The 19,730-nt window shown below is 41.0% G+C and overlaps 1 protein-coding gene across 1 annotated transcript in view; it reads right to left on the bottom strand.

Annotated features, from left to right (window-relative positions):
* Positions 1–8,586, bottom strand: part of PRICKLE1 (prickle planar cell polarity protein 1) — a 66,253-nt gene extending 57,667 nt beyond the window's left edge. The window contains exon 1 of the mRNA XM_051795437.1: positions 8,289–8,586. The gene's annotated coding sequence lies outside the window, so the exon portion shown is untranslated. The remainder of the gene's footprint in view (positions 1–8,288) is intronic.
* Between the last annotated feature and the right edge of the window lie 11,144 nt (positions 8,587–19,730).

Below are 19,730 nucleotides of genomic sequence, written 5' to 3'. Positions count from 1 at the left end.
CAATTTTAGGTTAACCAGACTGACTTAAAAATAGAAACCAGAGGCTAGGCTCTTCTCTCACCCCATTTTACATGTCTTTACTTCCATTGATTTCAAGTGGAGTTCTTCACAATTTATGCCATTGTGAGAGGAGAATCAAGCCTTGTGTGTTTGAAAGGAAACAGCAGACATGTTTCCCACCAGAGTGCAGGGGGAGATTTAAAAAAAAACCACAAGTATATGAACTGTGAAACCGATAGAGTACACAAGCAAAGGCAAGCAAAGAGGCTCTAGCTGGGGATGGGGGTGAAGAGAACTTGCAGCTTACCCAGGGTTTGCCTTTTTTTTTTTTTTAAAGACTTGGAACTGGTGTTAGGAAGTCAGAAGCTCAGGCACTGGCTTCTAAAATAAAAGTTTAGAAATAAATATTGGTTTTTTTATTTTTTTCAGACAGACTTCATTGACTTATATTTTCCTACAGTTATTCTACAAAATGAGGAGCAGGCCATTTTCTTTCTGAAGGACACAAAGACTTTCCACTCCCAGCAACTGGGAAGTAAGAGCAGAGATCTGAACTATTTTCATCACTAGATATGGTACCTAACCATCATTCATGCTCAAGTCCAAGCAGATGATCTTCCAAAACCCTTCAGGATCATCTGAACAACTAATATTACAGTGGTTAGAAAAAGCAACACTTGAAACTGGAACTCCAGTCAGACAAAGTACTAGACGTGACATAAGTGACAAAATCACTTCATAAGTTGGAGCTACAGCAGAACAGAAGCTACAGTTTTATGTCTATTGTTGGGGGTTTTTTTGGTTTTTTTTTTGGTAGCAGCAAGTGGTTAGGAAGCTCCTTTTTCACCACACCCCAGTGTGCATGAACACAGTCATTGTACTGTTCAGATTGATCTGGGAAGCTCACTTAAATTAAAAAGAAAACCCCCAAATATTTCCAAAGTATCTCTACATCCCCACTTAAACTGTGCCTGCAAAACTATGCAACAGTATAAGGTAAATAGCTCGAGTACTTTACAGGGGGAATAGAGTCTTAATTCATTGTTTTATCAGGTTTTATTTACAACAGTAATGCAAGATTGAAGTAATTCATACTTATTCAGCATCCAACTCTGGCAGAATATTACTGTAACTGCCTGTTTGGAAGTGTTTTACCCCCTGCTCTCACTCATACGCATGACCAGTGTCACAGCCCACATACTGGTTTTTAAGTCTCCCCCTGCACTCCAGCAGGACAACGTGCCATCAGTTTCCTTTTAAAAGCAAGTCTAGATTATCTTCTCCCAATTGCATTAGATATCAGCTGATTTAATACACAACAAAGCAGGATGAAGGTAAATGCACAGAACTGCACGAAGGAGGATGACTTTCACCTGCAGAAAAAACGTTGCATAATTCAAGATGTACCTCCTGATTTTCATGAGACCAGTTCTTTCAAAGCATGTCTCCTTCCAGAGGCCATGGGAGTATGGAAAGAGATGCAAGAACAAGCATATGCCCTGGAATATCCAACTTTGAGCGTTTTGTAGTTAGCATTTAGATGTTGAACACTGACTTAGGCATCAAATTAAAAAAAAAAAAAAAGGAGGCTGGTATCACTTCAATTCCTAAAATAAGGTCGCCAAGTACACCACTGTGAAAAAGCCCTCATCATATCAGTAGCTCCTTACAGCATCAGCTCCAGGCTAATAAGACATCCACTAATAAGTTTAAAAATGTTTATGAATAGTCACAGTACAAGACAGACAGAGAGACACTAAAAAATTAACCTTCCAAAATTACAGCCTAAAAGGTGGCAGATTGAGAACTAGACAATAGAGCTCCAAGTGTCAGGGGACATCTTGCAAAGACATGAGAAAAGCAATAAATCCACAGCAATGAAACAGATGCCCCCTTGTCACTGTGGTCACTTCAGTTCAATCAAATACCTGCATTGCTCAGTTTCAGTATATTAACAGCTACTCTAAAACCATACAAGTTGTTCTTGCATGAAATCAACAGTTTTATATAACTGAAAAACTATATATTGAGAACAAAATGGGCTAATAGCCTGGACCACTGTACTACAGCTTCACACCACCCAAAATCCCCTCCAAAGACTGTCCAAGCAGAGGGGTTGTATGAAAGGTTTGCGTTAAGCTTGACATTTATTGGATTCGCAAACAGCTAAAGAAGCCACTGAGCTCACCAACCTACTAGGCAGCATCTGTTGCTGAGAGCGCTTCCACAGCTTTTTGGCAGCTCATAGTTGAGCACAACAGCAGTACATCCTCTTACCACGTGGATGTTGTCTCCAGCTTTACCCTGGTAACACAGCTCCCTTCCCCAGAGCCTCCTAAGGGGATGCCAATGCCCTGTAGAGGGGGACACGCACTCTGGGATCTGGCTGTGAAGAGCTGCTGCAGCACAACTACTTGCTTTTTTAGGCAGTCACATTTCTCCTGAATGGCAGGGGTACCTTCCAGCAGATACCTGCTGCAATCCAAACCTATACTGAGCTGCTGATAGGACAGAACAAAGCTGCACCCTGGGTAAACAACATCCTTTAGAGGCTGGAAGTTACAGAGTTTTTTGGTACCTCAGAACAGATGAGAGCCTGGTCTGCTCTCTACGTGTTTGGCAGCACTCTAAGACATTTGCTGGCTATCGGCCTGCCAAGCTGTTTAGGCTTATAAGTTTCTTTGCACTCGCTTTATGCTATTAATTTTATTAAATATAAACATATCCCTTGTATATATTTTTCTCATATTCCATAGGCACAGAATGAACCCATTTCAGTCCCAGGATGAATAAGAACTCAATATTTATCATACAGATCCACCATGCTTTGCAAACAAGACTGGAAGAAAAAAAAGCCCTTTCATGAGTTATCCATATGATCTTTCTGATGAGCAAAGCATGAGAAAACAGTTCAAAGCTCTCAGAAAGCCGTATGTATACTTTTACAGAAGACATTTACAATTCACTACTGAGGTTCTAGAGCCAGCATAACTCATTTAGCAGTCTGTATATAGAGATGCAAATATGCTAGGTTCAGACATTTCTTCAGCACCTTCATAAAATTCATTTCAAAGTACATAAATATTCATACTTTGAATAGTCATCTCAGCATGTGAAGCTTTTATTTTTATATGAAAATACCAATTCATACAAAGAGTCTGAAATAAAGTAAAAGCGTATTAGTTCTAAAGTATGCACACAAACACATGCAATGTCTTTACGTAAACACTTTTGAACTTCTGGGTGATTAACACTTGATTACAAAAAGAGATCCTTAAAAAACATCTTCACTAATCACACAGTAATTTTTAACATACTTGAAAACAAGTCAGGTTTTACTGCTCTTAGACAACTTGATCCACACCTGAAAGTGCAAGGTGGCTTTCAATTTGTGCCATGGTTATTGTGTGTCTGTGTTGCCACAGAAATGGGCCATGGGTGAGGGCAGTGTCCAACCAGCCCATGTGCTGGACAGGTTGAGCAAGAGTGTCTGGGCTGAGCCTCTTGCTGAGCTAGCACTACTCTGTCACAGGAGCACCCTGTTAATGAAGAGATTAGGGGAGGGCAAAATGGGGAAAGCTAAACAATTACAGTGCCTGTGTCAGGGAGCTCCAGCAGGGAGCATAGGAATACAGAAGGGATGTGTGTTTTGAGAAATGGTGCAGCAGTGTCTGTCTAGAAGTGTTTAAGGTTCCAGATGCAAGTCTCTCATGTCAGTCCTTTTAAGACTGGTGAGAGAAGATGCAGGTTTCCTACAGAACAAGAGGATGCAAGAGTCCTACCACACAGCACAATCCAAGGTCTATGTTGTTATATTCATAACTGCATCCACGTTGCTATTTTCTTTTTAAAACACTCAAATATTCAGAAATGAAGATGTTTGGACAATGAAGGCTCTCTCACAGAAAATTTAAGGGACTAATATCACTCTGCTTAAAAACAAAAAAACCAAACTAATTTTACTATAAGCATCACAATATTGACATGCAGATTTTTAATCACACTGGTTGCAATTAAACAAATCAGTGATCAAATCCACAGAGAAGTCAGTTTTCATATACACCACATTAAGACAGACATTAGACAGGATTTGGCATGCTGCCGACAGAGAAGCCTAGTTCTGGAATCATGTAGTATTAAAACTGGGATTACTAGAAAGCAACAAGCTCCAAAAGGGGGTTAAAAAAACATCACAGGAACCAAATTTTACTTTATATAAAAGCAAGCAATTATATTTCAATATTTGGATGGCAGTTGAAAATGCTTTTTTGGCACGCAACTGCTCTACAAAGCTGATATTGTATGTAACTGGAACCATTTAAGAAAAAAAAAAAAAGAATTGTTACTAAAGTCAAAGACAGTAATTGCAAGCTGTGGGATCCGTGCTTAGACAAAAGGGGGACAACTGAATAAAACTGTTATAGATACAAACTTACAAGCACACTCCACAATACTCTTACATCTTAAGGAGGGGAGAGAGGGGAGGAAAAGGAAGGAGAGAAGTACAGAAGGCAGAACAGCAAGAGCTATCAGGTGCTATAAATTCTTGTTTCAAACACAGACCTGAGACAGGAGTACATGACTTTGGTGCAGAACAACTGAAATAACACAGTTCCAGCTTTTGTTGACGCGTAATCCGCTGGAAATGAAAGGCCTGCCTGAGAGACTGTCTACCCCAGGTTTACTAGCTAGCAAAACACTGAGCTTGATAGGTTCAAAATAATCTTGAAAAGCAACTCGTCAAGCTTATGGCTATATTGAAGAACTTTTAAGGAGTCAGCCTTCCAGGCAGAGTTCCAAGAAAAGGTACACTTGCAAAAAGCTGTCACTTACAGATATTTTAAAAACACTGAAAATATTTGTATTGGCTCATACCTCTTGTATATGAGCACTTCACTCATTTTGTAAATTTAGAAAAACCTCCTTGCACAAAAACATGCTTGAGAAGTAATGTTAGTTTGCGCTGAAAAGTCGTTCGCTCATTTAGTTTTGCTAAAAAAAGTGTAACGTACATATTACAAACAAGTAAAATACAAAGAGGAAGAGTTATAGCAGACCACCTATGAAATTTTCTTCAGTAGCTGGAACTATCTTTTGTCAATGAACCAGCAGCCAAAGAGCTGTTTCTGAAAAAAGCATGTATTTTGGCAAACTGATCTGATAGTCTATCTGGGAATTTCTGCCAGAAGTGCCATGACTTCAGTATGCTATTACTTGCAAAACATGTTTCTTCGGCCATAAGGTGGGAGGGGAAAAAGATGAGTGATTGCTGTGCTGTATCCTTCCAAGCTGGTTCTTCCCATTATACAACTCCTAATCCAAACAATTTAAGCACTCAAGTAAAAGTTACTCATTTCTGTAAACATTTCCAGGAGCAGGACCTAAGCATGCATGGCTTACACCAAGCATATACTAATGGCTAGAGCTAACCTCAAGTTTACCTCTGTTAAAACAGCATAAGTCAAAACCAGAGCTGGCCAAACTCAAGCTTAAGTCCTAATACAAGCTGATAAAGTGAATATTGATATGAGCCACTTGGTGACTATTCATCCATCTCAATCAAGCATTCTTAATGCAATATTGGATCATACAACAGTTTTCCCAAAAGCACGAATGATGCTTCGCAATTATTAGAAAGAGTAATGTTTCAGAGCATGGTCTTAAACCACAGCAGGGATCTCTTTACTTTAGGGTAAGGTAGTGGTAGAAAACAGAAACACAACCCAGCCTGTTTGTTTGTTTTAAATGGACTTCATCACTGCACATCCAATTAACACTGGAATGCACAAGATATAGCACCGAAGCAAATAGAAGCCTTAAATTTAAGAGCAACTCTCAGTCTGCTCTGTTAGAAGCTGTGTATCACAGTCATTGACAACATATTTATCAATAGGTTAATATGACAAAGCAAAAGGACTTTTAGGCTATGATACAAAGGCTTGCAGCATTAGAAAGGGTCAAAGCAATCTGCAAAAACATAATGCAAAACCATGCCATTTAAATTACTCTGCAAAATGTAGACGTTCATTAGCATAGAAAAGTTTCACAGGAAAACAATGGCAAAGTAAAAGTCATCGTATTTTCATATGCTAATTAATTAAATATTCCAAATGCATTTAATCTCTTATTATAACCATAGGGGGAGACAGACCAAACTCTTGAAGTTCTGAAAAGCCAGGTCATTAGCGTGCCAAGTCATTCCTCAGATCTTCTCCTTATATACAAATATACATTCCCAACTTACAACATATGTAAGTAAAACTCTGCATCCCCCTTCTATACCCTCCATTTCTTCTTCTTTGGAAGGCACTTGCTATCTCTTACTTCTGTATTCTAAAAGTCTTATTAAATGCTAGGAAAAACTCATTGACTAGGGAACAAAACCTAAAAGTGCAGAAGCCATTTTGCCAAAAGCCTGAGTTAAACACCCCAGTCCCCCTAAGAAGTAGAACAATTGAGTTGAAAATTAGATTTATAACATTCTTGCACATACACATGAAAATCCACACATAGTTTGTAGTCTTTAAGTTCAAATGACATTTCTAGCCATTTCTTGTCTTATGAAACAAGAAAGGGATTCTGATGTTTACATAAGGTTCTTCTTGCTTAATAAATCTTAAATTGAAACAGATTTTTTTTAAACAATTACCTTCTTCAGAGTTATCATACTACAGGATATTAGGAAAAACCAGACTCTCCTGTTGCTTTTACCCACATCTGACTCCAATCTTAATAGTTTAGCTATTAACCCTGTAAGATCCACACACATGCACACCCCTTGCCCAGTTATGTTAAAATTGTTGTATTACTGATCTGGGCTTACTCATTACAAAACCTTTTGTTATACAGAGAGCAGCTCCGTGGACCTTGATTTACAGGACACAGTTTACAGTGCTGTTGGCAGAACTGCACCAGCCCGGCTCATCCGGGGCTCTGCAGGGAGAAATGAGAGAATCTGTCACTGCATCAGAGTAATTGCTCTCTCCTTCTCCCTTTTCGCTCTCTGTCCAAGCCCACTCTGACCTACTCACATCCTGGGATGAAAACCTGGCCACTGTGATATACCTGTGTTGTAAAGGAGTAGTACAAATCACGTAATTCCTCCTAGAAATAATAACAATAACTAGAGCTAAAGGGGGAAAACCCCTTCCTGCTCGAAAACCTCAGTACTCACTCTGAGTGTCGCGCAAAACATGCAGTTTAAGGACCTCAGTTACCAGCTAAACAACGATCACAGGGAACTTCGCTGCAATAACGCTAGTCATACATTTCTGCCACTTTTTAGGTTTTAGCATGTAGGGAATGCGCATTGTTAACCTTTAAGTCCGCCGTATAAACGTTTCTCAGCGCGCTTGTAAAATACCCCCCGCTGCGTTTCCTCGCTCTCCAGCTGATGGCATTCGGAAACACTGGCGGGTGCTCTCTTTTGCCTTTCTTGGCCACCCCGCTGGGGGACAGTCAGAGATTCCTGCCCAAGGCCAGACCCAGCAGCCCCGGGCTCGGACCGTAGCGAAGGCTCCCGGACTCAACCCAGCCGGGTCGGTTGATAAATGGTGGCTGCTGGAGTTTGAAATCCCGCGGTGGGCATAAATATTCTGGGAGAAGGGGCTCGGGGAGGGTCCATCGCCCTTTCAGAGCTCTCTTCACCGAGGAAGGAAAAAACCCACATACTTCGACGAGGTCTGTGCTGCAGAGGCGGGGAGGTGCAGGGGACGAGGTACCCCCAGTAACAGCGAACAGTGCGGAAGATGCTCCCGGGATGGCAGACCGAGATTTCCCCCCCGGCCAGGGTCCCCGCTCGGGGCAGGACCCAGAGGTGGACACTTCGCTCAGGATAAGGGAGGAGGCGGAGGCTGCCTTGCAGGAGCCAGTTGTCACCCACTGACAGGCAACAGCTGAGCTCCCGCATCTGAACCTTCGCTCAGCCCGGCGGCCCCGGCGCGCCCCTCCGCCGGGCGCACCGAGCCGGCACCGCGACACCTTCCCTCGGGAGTCGCCGCGGGGCTCGGCGGAACTCCCCGCGCCCCCCCTCCTCCCCCGCTCTGCCAAGCCCGCAGCCCCGTCCGACAACTCCGCGCAGGACAGCGCCGGCTCCGAGGTCGGGCGGCTCCTCGCGGTCACGCCCTGTAGATCCAAGCCCCGCGCAGGGCGCAGGACCCCCACCGCACCGCGGGAAGCGCCCCGCCACCAGGGGCACAGTGCTGCCCGCGGACGGAGCCCCGTCAAACCCGCCGGGCGTCCCGCCGCAGGCTGCCCGTCACTCCTCACCCCGGGGAGCCGCCACTTACCCTCCCCGCAGCGCGGCCGGACCACGGCGACGTACTCTCTAGCGGAGAGCGGCGGTGGGGTCCGTCACATAGACGGCGAGGGAAGCGGGTACGCGGCTCTGCCGCACGGAGTCAGCGCCGGCGGGGGACGCGCATCTCCGGCCGCGCCGCGAAGGGACCGCCCGCTGCCGCCTCCGCCGCGACTGCCCAGCCCGCCCCCGCTCCCCGCCCTAATGGGGCTCGGCCGCCCCGCGCCCGGCCCGCGACGGCCGCGCTCCGCCGCGTTCATTGGCTGTCGCCCGCCGCGCCCACCAATCGCCGCCGGGCCAGGCCGGGCGCCGGCTCGCGGGGCTCGGGGGGCAGGGCTTGGGGCTCGGGGCGGAGCGAGGGGCGGGGCCCGAGCAGACCCCGCCCCAGGGCCCAGCGGCGGGCGGAGGAGGCACTGCCGTGTGGGGCTGGGGGGACTCGGGAAAACTTGGGGGAACCCCTTGTCCCCCCCGTTTGGGATGGCTGGGGAGCAGGCGGAGGACGGGCAGCCTCCTTGCTCCGTTTCCCCCGGTCAGACAGAACTCTGGAGACGCCAGTTTCCACCGAGGGAGCAGGAGAGGGAAAGTTAATGGAAAATTTTTCCCGTTGATCTGTGCAGAGGTGGGCGATGGAGCCCATTCCGGTGGAATTCGCGGCCCATGGTGCTGTCGGTGGGCTGTGCATCCCCACCGATGGCAGCCTGGGCACTGCTGGATAGAAGGGTGTTTGAGTCCGGCAGCCGCCAGGCTTAGGGAAGCTCCCGGAGGGGGCTGGCAGGGGTGGACACTTCCTAAAGCAAAGCAGCCCTGGCGTTAACATCGAGAGGGTCGCAAAACGAAGGTGGCAGGCATTAAAGGGACGCTGAAGCAGCGAGGCACACGTTTAAATCCCTTTGCTATGCTGTTACCGGCACTTTCGGTGTCTGTTTCAGCGGCCGGAGTCTGCAGCCCTTGTTTCAGCGTCTTGCACCTAACTCACTTTAAGCAACGTGGATTGAGCTCCTGGTTCTCTAGTGGTCTCGCAGTGTTTAAAACCCCTGTGGAAACATCAAAGAATGAGTAACAATGAAGGCGTTTAACTCAACGTTATATTTTTTCTGTAGATGCAAATTGGAAGATGAGATAATTTTGCCAGAGTGACTTCTAAGCAGTCACAAACTCTCCCCACTTGGTGAAACAAATATGTTTGAAACCTCAAAAGTTGTTTTATATAAAGCTGAAATCTGGGCTGTTATGTGGCAGTGTCTTCATTTTCTAAGAAAGGAATTACATGAGGAAATGGAAATGACTATTTTCCCATCTTGTTTTGAAACGTATTTGGTTTTCCTGTGTTAGCTGAGTAAGTTTGTTATCTGTATTCCAATCTGGTCAAAATCATCTTTCTGCATATGAAAAAATAAAAATGTAACTCACAGGAAACAACTTCAGACTACAACCCAAGGCTACAACTTTGCTACAGCAAGAGTGTTAAACTTCTTATCACCTTAAAAGTTTCAACTGCAATTCAAGCCCTGGGTGCTCTGCTCTGCCATTTCCTTGCAGCCTGGATGTAGTATCACCATCATGATGCTGAGCAATTCCTTTTAAATCCTAACCAAGTCTGAAAATAAACACTTCCAGATTGCATCTACGTGGAAGTTTTCAGAGAGAAAGGATAGACACTTGTACAGGCAGGTGAAACCTCAGGAGAGTCAGCTTCTATCACCCTTTCCATCAGAATTAGTTTGGATTTCATCTGTAATTTAAGAAAAAACACAGAGGATGAAGGAAGAGTGTGGAAAAAAAAGAAACGTATTGTAAAATATATAATATAATAAAAATAAATTATATCATAATATTGTAAAAATTAATTATAAAGGGAATGCAAAGAAAAGGTGGCAAAGATGGCAAAAGGGCCATCTCTCCCCTTAGAGTTGTTTGTTCCTTGTCCTGTGTTTTTCCCTGCCACCTACTCAAGTATTTCTGTAACACTTATCACAAAGATCTAAATATGTTTAGGCTCTGCTGGCCGGATTACATGATTTCTGCCATTTACTTCTTCCCACTTCAGGTTCCAAAGGCATAGGAAATAAGATGCTTGGCTGTTCAATAACCTTGTCAAAGGTGTTTGAAGTCATATATTAGCAGATCTGAATCTGGAATGAAAGAATTTATGGCCAATGCACTCTTTTAAGTTGTATATCTGTTTATCTGATCCTCACTTACAAATGCCTCTAATTAAGCTATAAACTCTGAGTTTCTACTTAACCATATGGGTAGCCTGGGAAGTTTGCTACAGTAATGTAATTTACCCATTCTACAGCCATGTCTGCAATGCAAATCCAGCAGAGCTGCTTTAATAGTGCTATAACCTGCCCTGTTTTTCACAACATGGACAGAAATAAAGCCTGTCCAAGTTACCAACTGTAGTCCTGAGGAAAGAGCACAGACAGTTTTCTCTTTGTATATACAGGACTTTGTTTGATGTCCAAGAGAAAACACAGCTACTGCAAGCCTCAGGAAATAAGATAAAAAAAATACAACCTGCAAATGCAATTGCTGAGGAAAGGAATATAATCTTTTCCATCAATTTTTTTGCACTTTGTATAGGAACTACTTAGCTGTCCTGTGATTTTGTTGCATACTGATAAGCAAGTTTAAAAGGGGCTTGAGTCACAGCTTTGTTACTGTAACATACTAAAAGCCCCAAATTCCATGAGACTAATGCCCCTTTTATGAAAAATGTTTTCTAAAATATGTTCTATATTTAGGATTTTTCTCCAGAAATAATGCTGACAGTTATCATTAATTTCATGTGAGGAATGCAATTTTTGGCCCATGTTGCAGGAGGTTAAAATTTAAAAATGTGAAATATGAAAAGTTTTCGTATGATTTTGAAGTAGGAGGAAAGCATCCACACAGATTCATACAGATACCCTGGAAGGAAATGCCTAGAGCAATCCACCAGACTTTCTTTTCCAATCCTATCTCTTCCAGTGAATATTTTAAATTTTTCTTATTATCTTTAAAATGTCACATGTTTTCATATTGAAATCATACCTACAGAGTTACAACTGTAACTGCAGGTAAGTGAACAAAAGTAGCTCCTTAGTTTGGTAGCATAAATGTAGTCTACCGGTGATGTAGCTTTGAGGCTAGCCTGGCTTGGAAGTGGTGGCTGAACCAGGTTGGAAGGGCCCTCAGAGGTTCTTTCCAACCCTGATCCTGTCATCTAGAGCTTTTGGATTCAGCCAGTACAGAAGATACAGGTCAGACTATGTTGTCTAGTTACTAAAACAGTGTAAGTACGGGGAATAGAAATAGGCCGTCCCTGGAGATGGAGAGTTTGAGTGAAGCATAGCAATATGTTCTTTATCAGTTGTATAGATTTGGCTTAAAAACCCCCCAGTCTTAATAATGAGTTTTCAAAATGTCAGTGGTTAAGAGAGTTGTTTTCCCCACAACCTTGGCAGGTGTACTGCTTTCCTCTTCTGTATCCACATGAGATTCAACAATCTACATCAGACATACTCTGAGTGCTGGATGGTTTTGCAGGGTAGTTGGAAACCTGATCACTGGTCAGTCAAAGCAGGGACAGACTGAGTACTATGACTCCCATCAGGGCATCCAGGTTTGATTTCTTTTCCCAAGTAAACCTGAGTGTAGCATGTATGGAGAGAGGGAATTGCATCCGGCTACAGAGTCAGGACAAAGCTGGAGTGCATGCTTGTATTTTGGAGAGGGGATGGCTTCTCAGGCTTTCCTGTTCAAGTATTCTTCCAGTTTACGGTATCTTCTTTTCTGATTTATTTTTGCAATGGTCCTTCATTTTTGTGTAAGATCTCTCCTGCTGATTTTGCCTGTTTTGTTTGGTTTGGCCTTATCCTATGGCTCCATAACTTTTTCAGCTGTATAGTTGCTCCTAATCTCTGTTTAGAAGTCAGCTGAATCCTTGCATGGCCAGCTAAAAAAATATTTCTTATGGATTTCTTTCCCAGGCACCTTCACTGGTTGTTTAACTTTCTAAGTCCTATCCATCTCTGCCAAAATGTTATCCTTATATGAAGGCTTCCTGCTCTGCCTTTGATCAGAGTGCTCCATTGGTTCTTCTAGCCTAGTTATCTTCTATGGGCTAGGATAAAATGGGTAACTTCACTGAGATGAAAAAAATCAACATTTAGTTTACAATCCATTTAAGTAATCCTAGTCCTGGTTCCAAGATCTGCTGCAGTGCCTTGTGCTCCCTTCTGCCAGAGCTGGAGTCAGTCCTGTGAGCTGTAGTGACGTTTGTAGCAGCTCTTGGAAAACATCCCAACATTTCTGTAACTATTCCAGCCATGGATGATTGTATTCTGCCTTCTGAGTGGTCTCAGATGAAACTGGTTGTATTCAAGAAACAACGGAAAAACTCCCTGCATTTCTCTAGTTCCAGATGAATCCTCAGAAACTCAGTGGTTCTTCACATGTTTCCTAGTTCTAGCAATCTCCTGTATGCCTATGAGACTACAATGGATTTTTCACTGCGTTGTCCCCAGGAGTGTGGCCATTTCATTGCCTGGAGGTGTTTCTGTTTGAACAGGAGACACTGAGATTGAACAACCTTCTGTTGTCCCCGTTTTGAGAGATGAAACAGCTTTGAGAGCATATGTCTGATCCCACATCCACTAAGACACTTGATGATTAGCCCTTTCGTAAGATCAACCCAGATTTGTAACTACTACACAGAAGAAAAAACCAGCCTTGATAGAAGGCAATAAATATTATTTTGTACAAATATCTATAATGACTTTAAGTATATTTTGTTCTTATTAGATTCAGTTTACTTAAAAATTACACTTTGGGAAGTCAGGGTGTTAGAAGTTAAGGATAATATGCCACACCATTTGTCCTTTTCCTTCTCTATGATGGCACAAGTGCAAATCACAACCCTAACTTTATTAACTTTTGTTTCACTGTGTTACAGTTTTAACATTATTTAAATATAGTTCATTATTTAACTATGCAGAAGATCTTAATCTTTTACTTAAATGTAAATTGCAAAGTACAATTGCCAAACAAATTGATTGAATACCATTGATTTTTCATCAAATAATTGTGGCAAATCATGTAATCAATTATTCATCATCCTCAGAGAAGAATAGGAGACATGAAGAATAAGATGTAATTAAGATAAAACACTATTGGATTCTGTACTGATAATTTCCTTTGAAATTACAATTCTTGCAATTAAATCAAAATGAAATTAAAATGTGAGTTACCTGATTGAGACGTTGAGGAATGATTGTACAAAAGTGTTATCTGAAAGAGCTTATTCATGTATGGGGACACAGATGACATCTGTAGCCTGAAATATTTTCTATTTTTTCCCATGTATTACTTCTGTCTAATGCAAGGATGCTGTTATTATTATAGATTTTAGTCTCCTCCATTATTGTGTGACCGATGCACCGGTTACAAAAATTAAAGCACATTCTTAAAAACAAATTAAACATTTAACTCCTCTACTAAATTTACCTTTAGCATTTTACTTGTGTTTTTTCATACTAAATGCCAAAAATGAACATGGATAAATTTACATTGCTATAAGAATTTGGGTTTGGAAGTCTTATGGATTTTTGAATTTGCTAATTGATTTGTTATTTTCATGAATGCAGGACCTGACTTGCTGGATATTTAAATCAATGGAAAGTATCATTTTGTCTTCAGTCATGTTGCATACCTAGAAAAAGATTCTCTAAGAAACAATAAAAACATCAACATTAGTCTTACTCATAAACACTGTTAATGAAATAATTTCTTAGTCAGTTGGACTCAGGTAAAAGTGAAGCCTGATCTTGACAGCAGTCCCCAGCATATGTAAGTGCTTTTTTCAAGTATTCAACATTTTTTTACTATCATGCTAAAAGTTAAAAGAATTAAATCTTCTTTCAGCTGAAGAAGTAAACTGGAAGGTCACTAATCTAGCAAATTATGTTTCTTTTTCAAATTAAAAAAGAAATTTTTCAGAAGGATTGATAAAGTTAGGGTTTTTTTAACTGTTCTTTAGAAGTAATCATTATTCAAGCTATGTAGCTGCATGCAGCTATTAGTTGCAAATAATAACCTCACATGATATTGTTTTGGTGCTTATAGGGTGAGTGCAGTAATACACAGATCACAAATATTTGGTAGATTTGAAATTCATGTACTGGGAATATGCTTTCAGTTATGATTAGGACTATGATTTAGATATGAGTTGTTTAACAGTTTTTAATGTCTTTTTGCCTCAACAGCATGCATTGTAACAACCAGTTCAGAAGCCATAAATGCAAAGTTTGCAGATAACATACATGCACATGGATAAATGCACATTGCCTAAATAGCCATTGGTTTGAAAAATGAAAAGGATAAACAAAATTCAATCAAATTTAAATAGCATTTTAGCTAGACCTCTGCAGTGGGGCAGAAATGGTAATGTCATCAGAACTATTTCTTTTCTCTCTCCTCTCTGCTAGACAAATTGCATTTTATTGTGTCTTTATATTAAGTATCAACAAATTGGTTATTTTCAACATTTGTTAAAAGTAACTTCAAAAAATAAATGTGAAAAAACGGACCCCAAACAAAAAAAAAATCCTCAGATTTACAGTACTGAAAGAATGCAATAAATCTTTATGTGTTTTAAAGGCATACCTTGTTTTCAGAATTTGATGTTCATTATTCAAAGTATCGGTATTGCCATGTGTTAGGCAGAATTACACTGTTTCTATTATCGTATTGGCTGAACACACTATGCTGGTAGTGTCTATATTGACAAATTTAAGATTCTGCTTCCTTAAGCAGTTTGAAATTACTTTGAAATGCATTTTCAGAAAACATTTGAGTTCTGAAACTTGGTAACATGGGAGTTCATGGAAACATAAAAGTTGCAAGTAAATAAATCAAAGGATGCTCTTTGGAGATGGTTAAGAGCCAGAAATCCAACAGAAGGGAAAGGGGATAATGAGTGGGAAGCATTTCTGAAAATCAGGAATGTTTACAGAATTTGAATGCTTGTTCTTTTTTTTCCCCACAGTTTTTGCCAGATTCAAATATCAAGTCTCTTCAGTAGTGATGCTACCCGAACAGTTGATAATTAAGCACTCATCTGTGTTTCAGGTTTCTTCTCTTCTATGCAGTGTCACATCACAATTTGCTATAGCCCTGACATCTCCCTTTAGTGCTAAGTCTCTCTCTAGATCTAGTCAGAGGGGAGTGTTGCCGAATTTTTGTACTTTTCATTCTCCACCCTGTAAGGTTTATTGTATATTAGTTGTTTCTCTGAGGTGTCAACACTTAAGTAAGCTGAGGTACTGGATATAAAAAGGCATGCTTATTCATTTGGACCTGTGATTTTCTCAGACTCTGCCTATCTATCTGTCAAGGTTGACATGAAAATATGTCAAGCCACCTGATTTATCGGTTAAATATGCCTTATATTTTTTTTGCTTGCATTTTATGTAGTTAAACACGATATAATGGAAACTCCAGAAAGTCAAAACAAAGGAGTCAGCAAAACAGGATTTGTCAAACTCACACTGTATTACTCAGTCAGCTTATGCTAATTGAGAAGAAAAAAAAGTCTCAGGACTCATTTTAATGTTCAGATTGTGAAATCATAGAATGGTTTTGGTTGGAAGGGACACCGAAGGTATCTAGCTCCACCCCCCCTCCCATGGGCAGGTACACCTCCCAGTATACCAGGTTGCTCAATGCCCCATCCAATCCGGCCTTGAACACTTACAGGGATGGAGCATCCACAACTTCTCTGGGCAACTTGTGCCAGTGCCTCACTATGGTCATTGTAGAGAAGTTCTTCCATATATCTACCTAAATTTTTCCTCTTTCAGTTTGAACCCAAACAATTGTTTCAAGATTCTCTGTAGTACAGAATGATTTTATGCTGTACATTGTTTAATTGCATCAAAGGAAAGCACCTGACCCAATGTGCTTAAAATTGGGTACAAAAAATACAGATTCACAACCTTTTGTAAAAATCTTTCAGCAATTTCCTTGATAGTTAGAAAACAGTATTTTCTTGTGTTGTGTTAGCAGGGATCACTTTCATTCTTCTCATTGTACTAATTTAAGAAATTTGGTCACCCACAAAGGTATCTTACAAAGTCTCTATCCTTTGATCCAGTGGCAAAAATCTATCTTGAATTGCAATCAGTGGGAAATTTGTCAGGATTTGTCAGTACTTGTCAAATCTATGTCAAACCATGGCAAAATCTCACTGACCTCTAGCTCATGATTTATCAAATGCAGCTAACACACACGCAAAATGAAAACAGATTTTAAAAGGGGAAAAAGAGAGAAGAAATGTCATTCATTAAGTGAAAGCATTTTCTTTTCTAATATATATAATTTTGAAGTTAAGACTTGGTCAAAGACACTGCAGACAATAGCAAGACAGTGAGGAGAGCAGTCTCTTTTGAAAATTTGCACTTGCATTGTTACTTCCTAAAACGTGGTCCTGTCTTGGAAAATCAAGGGAGTGCGTGCCAATTGGAAGAAGTTCAGGCTCAGGTTCACATAGCTGATGGTGGAGAGCATGATTCCCATCTTTTGTACATCAATCTGGTCACCAGAACACTAACCTGAGGCTTCACTACCTTGTTACTCTTCCATTCACAGCTTAAGGGTTAAAATTAATATCTCCTACCTTGCAGAGGAATGACTTGAAAACCATACGGGAGAAACAAGACACAGGGGTCCTGGATGGTGATACAGATACGACAGCAACAGTGAAGAGCTTTTCCCTCCCTTATTCCCTTGTTGGGGGCCAGGGCACTCGTTTCTGTTCCAGGAAGAGAGCATTCAAAAATGAGGGGTGCAGCGCTGTGTCTACAAAAGATGGTTTTTATCAGTCTGACTCCTATAAGCAAAATTTATGAGCTCTCTGGAGCCTGATTTATTGTTCACAGAAATGGAATGCAAAAGAAACATGTTCCTTTTTTTTTTTTTTTTTTTTTTAACAAACAAAAGTGAAATACAAGGTGCAGGGTAATATGTGAGTATGCACAAAGTGTATATGAAGTTGTGAGTATGTTTGTTGCATTTGTTGGACTTGGAAATCCTGGAACAACCAGTTTCTCTCTCCTTGATTCACAAAAATATCGAGAGAACAAACTCACTGTTGACTTCTGCTGAGGTCAGTGAGAAGTGGCTGTCTTACTTTGAAAGCAGAATTTTACCTGGAAAACAGAATCTAGTAAAGCCTATGCTCTCTCCTCACTGCTTGAAATTTTCTGACATTGCTTTTTTTACATGCCTCCCCTCCCAATTCAAATGGAAAAAGCTGACCTTGTACCTTTGAGATGCTGAGTTACTATCAGTGTGCAAAATTATACTTCTTTGATGCAGCAGGCTAGCAGAAGGTATAGTGGAGGGTGAGACGGTGTGTTAGTAAATACATTCAAGGTGGGAAGGGTCAAACAATGAAATAAATCTTGACACAATTATCAAAATCATTCCCTTTGTGGATATTGTTGGAGGTATTGCATTTCACTTGATTCCTTTGACTGATTCCCTGTTATACATCAATGTGGTGGAGAGCTCTGCTTTCCATGACTCTTCCTCTGAATCTGTAAGATGCTTGCAAGTCTTCATGTCCCACATGCAAGATCCAAGTCACCACAAGAAGGGTCCTTTAAAAAGGAGTTCCAGAGATGAAAAGATGTAAATAAGTACAATTTCTTTGACAAGTACGATCGTAATGAAAGATTATGATTAGCAGCCAGTAACAATTACTGGCTGCTAATCCAGTCCCAAGAGATTGAAGAAAGTATATAAAGAATAACTTCCAACATAAAAAGAATAACCAGAGCCTATTGAGTTTTTCATCACCATCCTATCTTGTCCTATTGCTATGGGATTCATCAGTAGCAAACTTCTTAACTGTTATTTGTATTTCATAGAAAACCTGTTTCACCACTTTCTCTCCCTGCCATTTTTCAGGTAGATGCCTCTAGGTTGCTAGGTTTCCTAACTCTGTTGAGTGTTTCAACCTGATTTCATGTATGATTTCCATATTCTTTGCTCTAAATCTTATGGGAACCTCCCCTGCCTACATATTTTTCATAACTTCCCTGATACTACAGAATAGGGATTTGGGATGCAGCAACGCTCTTCCCCAGCTCTTTGCTCTTCAGTCTTACTTGGTAGGCTGGACCTAGTTTTAAAGATACTATTGTGTGGAAGTATTCATTGTGTTTCATCACACTGACTAGGTAGAATTTATACTCATAAACAGATAACCATTCTTCTTCTTTCTTACCTATGAAATGCTGTAGTTTCAGAAAACCAACAGATGACCATAAAATAAACATGAAGAATCAGGGTGCATTGGAAAATGTGAAAAGTCTATCCTACATTAAGTTCAAATCCAAAGCCCACATTCATAACAGTCCAATAAAGCTAACACGATCCCAGATATAGAGGCAAAAACTGGAATACCTTTATTGAACATGTGAACCACTATTTAAGGGTCTCCGGGGCTTGACATGCTAAAAAGGAGGCAGGGTTATGCCAAATAGGGGATTCCACAATCTATTAGCATTTCCAGTAGCAGGGGTGATATAAGGGAAAAAAGGGATTTAAATTTGTGGGATCCAGTATTTACATTTGGGGGAAAAAGGATTTGATATTTCCAGTAAGCAAGATTATACTGGGGAAGGGTGATCAGCTCTTCCCCAGGAAGAGAGAAGACAATGGGATATCTGATAGCATCATGCAAAGTCTCTCTACATCCTACTGGGGGAGGCAGGTCAATGGATCTTGTCTGATCTTTTAGACAGTGGGTTTTTCCCCAGCCCCTATGGCTCAAGGTTTCCTGTTTTATCCTAACAGTTCCTTTTCTGTTGGTATCTGAATTTTGGACTGCAACACACATTCACCTCAAAACTGAATTTCCATGGTGTACATGACTTTCACATGGACCCTCAGGTTTGTCTTAACTCATAACACCCGTGTCATCCTGTACAGCTTTCATTCAAGGAATTTGATGCATGCTCTATGCCTAAATCAATTAGGATTTCCTCATTTTCTCACTGGTGCTGGGGTAACTCCAATAGCTGGTTTAACAAAGTATTATAACAATGTTTTAAACTAAGAACTATAAAAATCTGCCTCAGAAACCAAGGCTAAACTTGAAGCTTGCCTCTTGGGTGACTGAGTGATTAAACAATTTTCCTACTTGAGTGTTGAACTGTGAGTGTAACTGATAGCTGCATGTTTATGTACAGCTTGGTCACTAAACGTAATGAGAAACAGTGATAAATGGGATATTTGATAAAAGGGAGTACCAGGGAATTTCTAGTTGAAGAAATAAAAGAAGTCACTGGAAAGCAGCTCTAGACACAACATCTCATCTCTCTTGCTAGTGTGGTTGAATATGACCAGTCTGAGTGGGGCTGTATGGGAAAGGTGGGAAGAAATA

This window comes from Manacus candei, unplaced genomic scaffold, assembly GCF_025592945.1.
Source record: "Manacus candei isolate 608988 ecotype Guabito, Panama unplaced genomic scaffold, ASM2559294v1 h1tg000043l, whole genome shotgun sequence".
Classification (NCBI taxonomy): domain Eukaryota; kingdom Metazoa; phylum Chordata; class Aves; order Passeriformes; family Pipridae; genus Manacus; species Manacus candei.
This window is presented reverse-complemented; position numbering and strand designations above follow the sequence as displayed.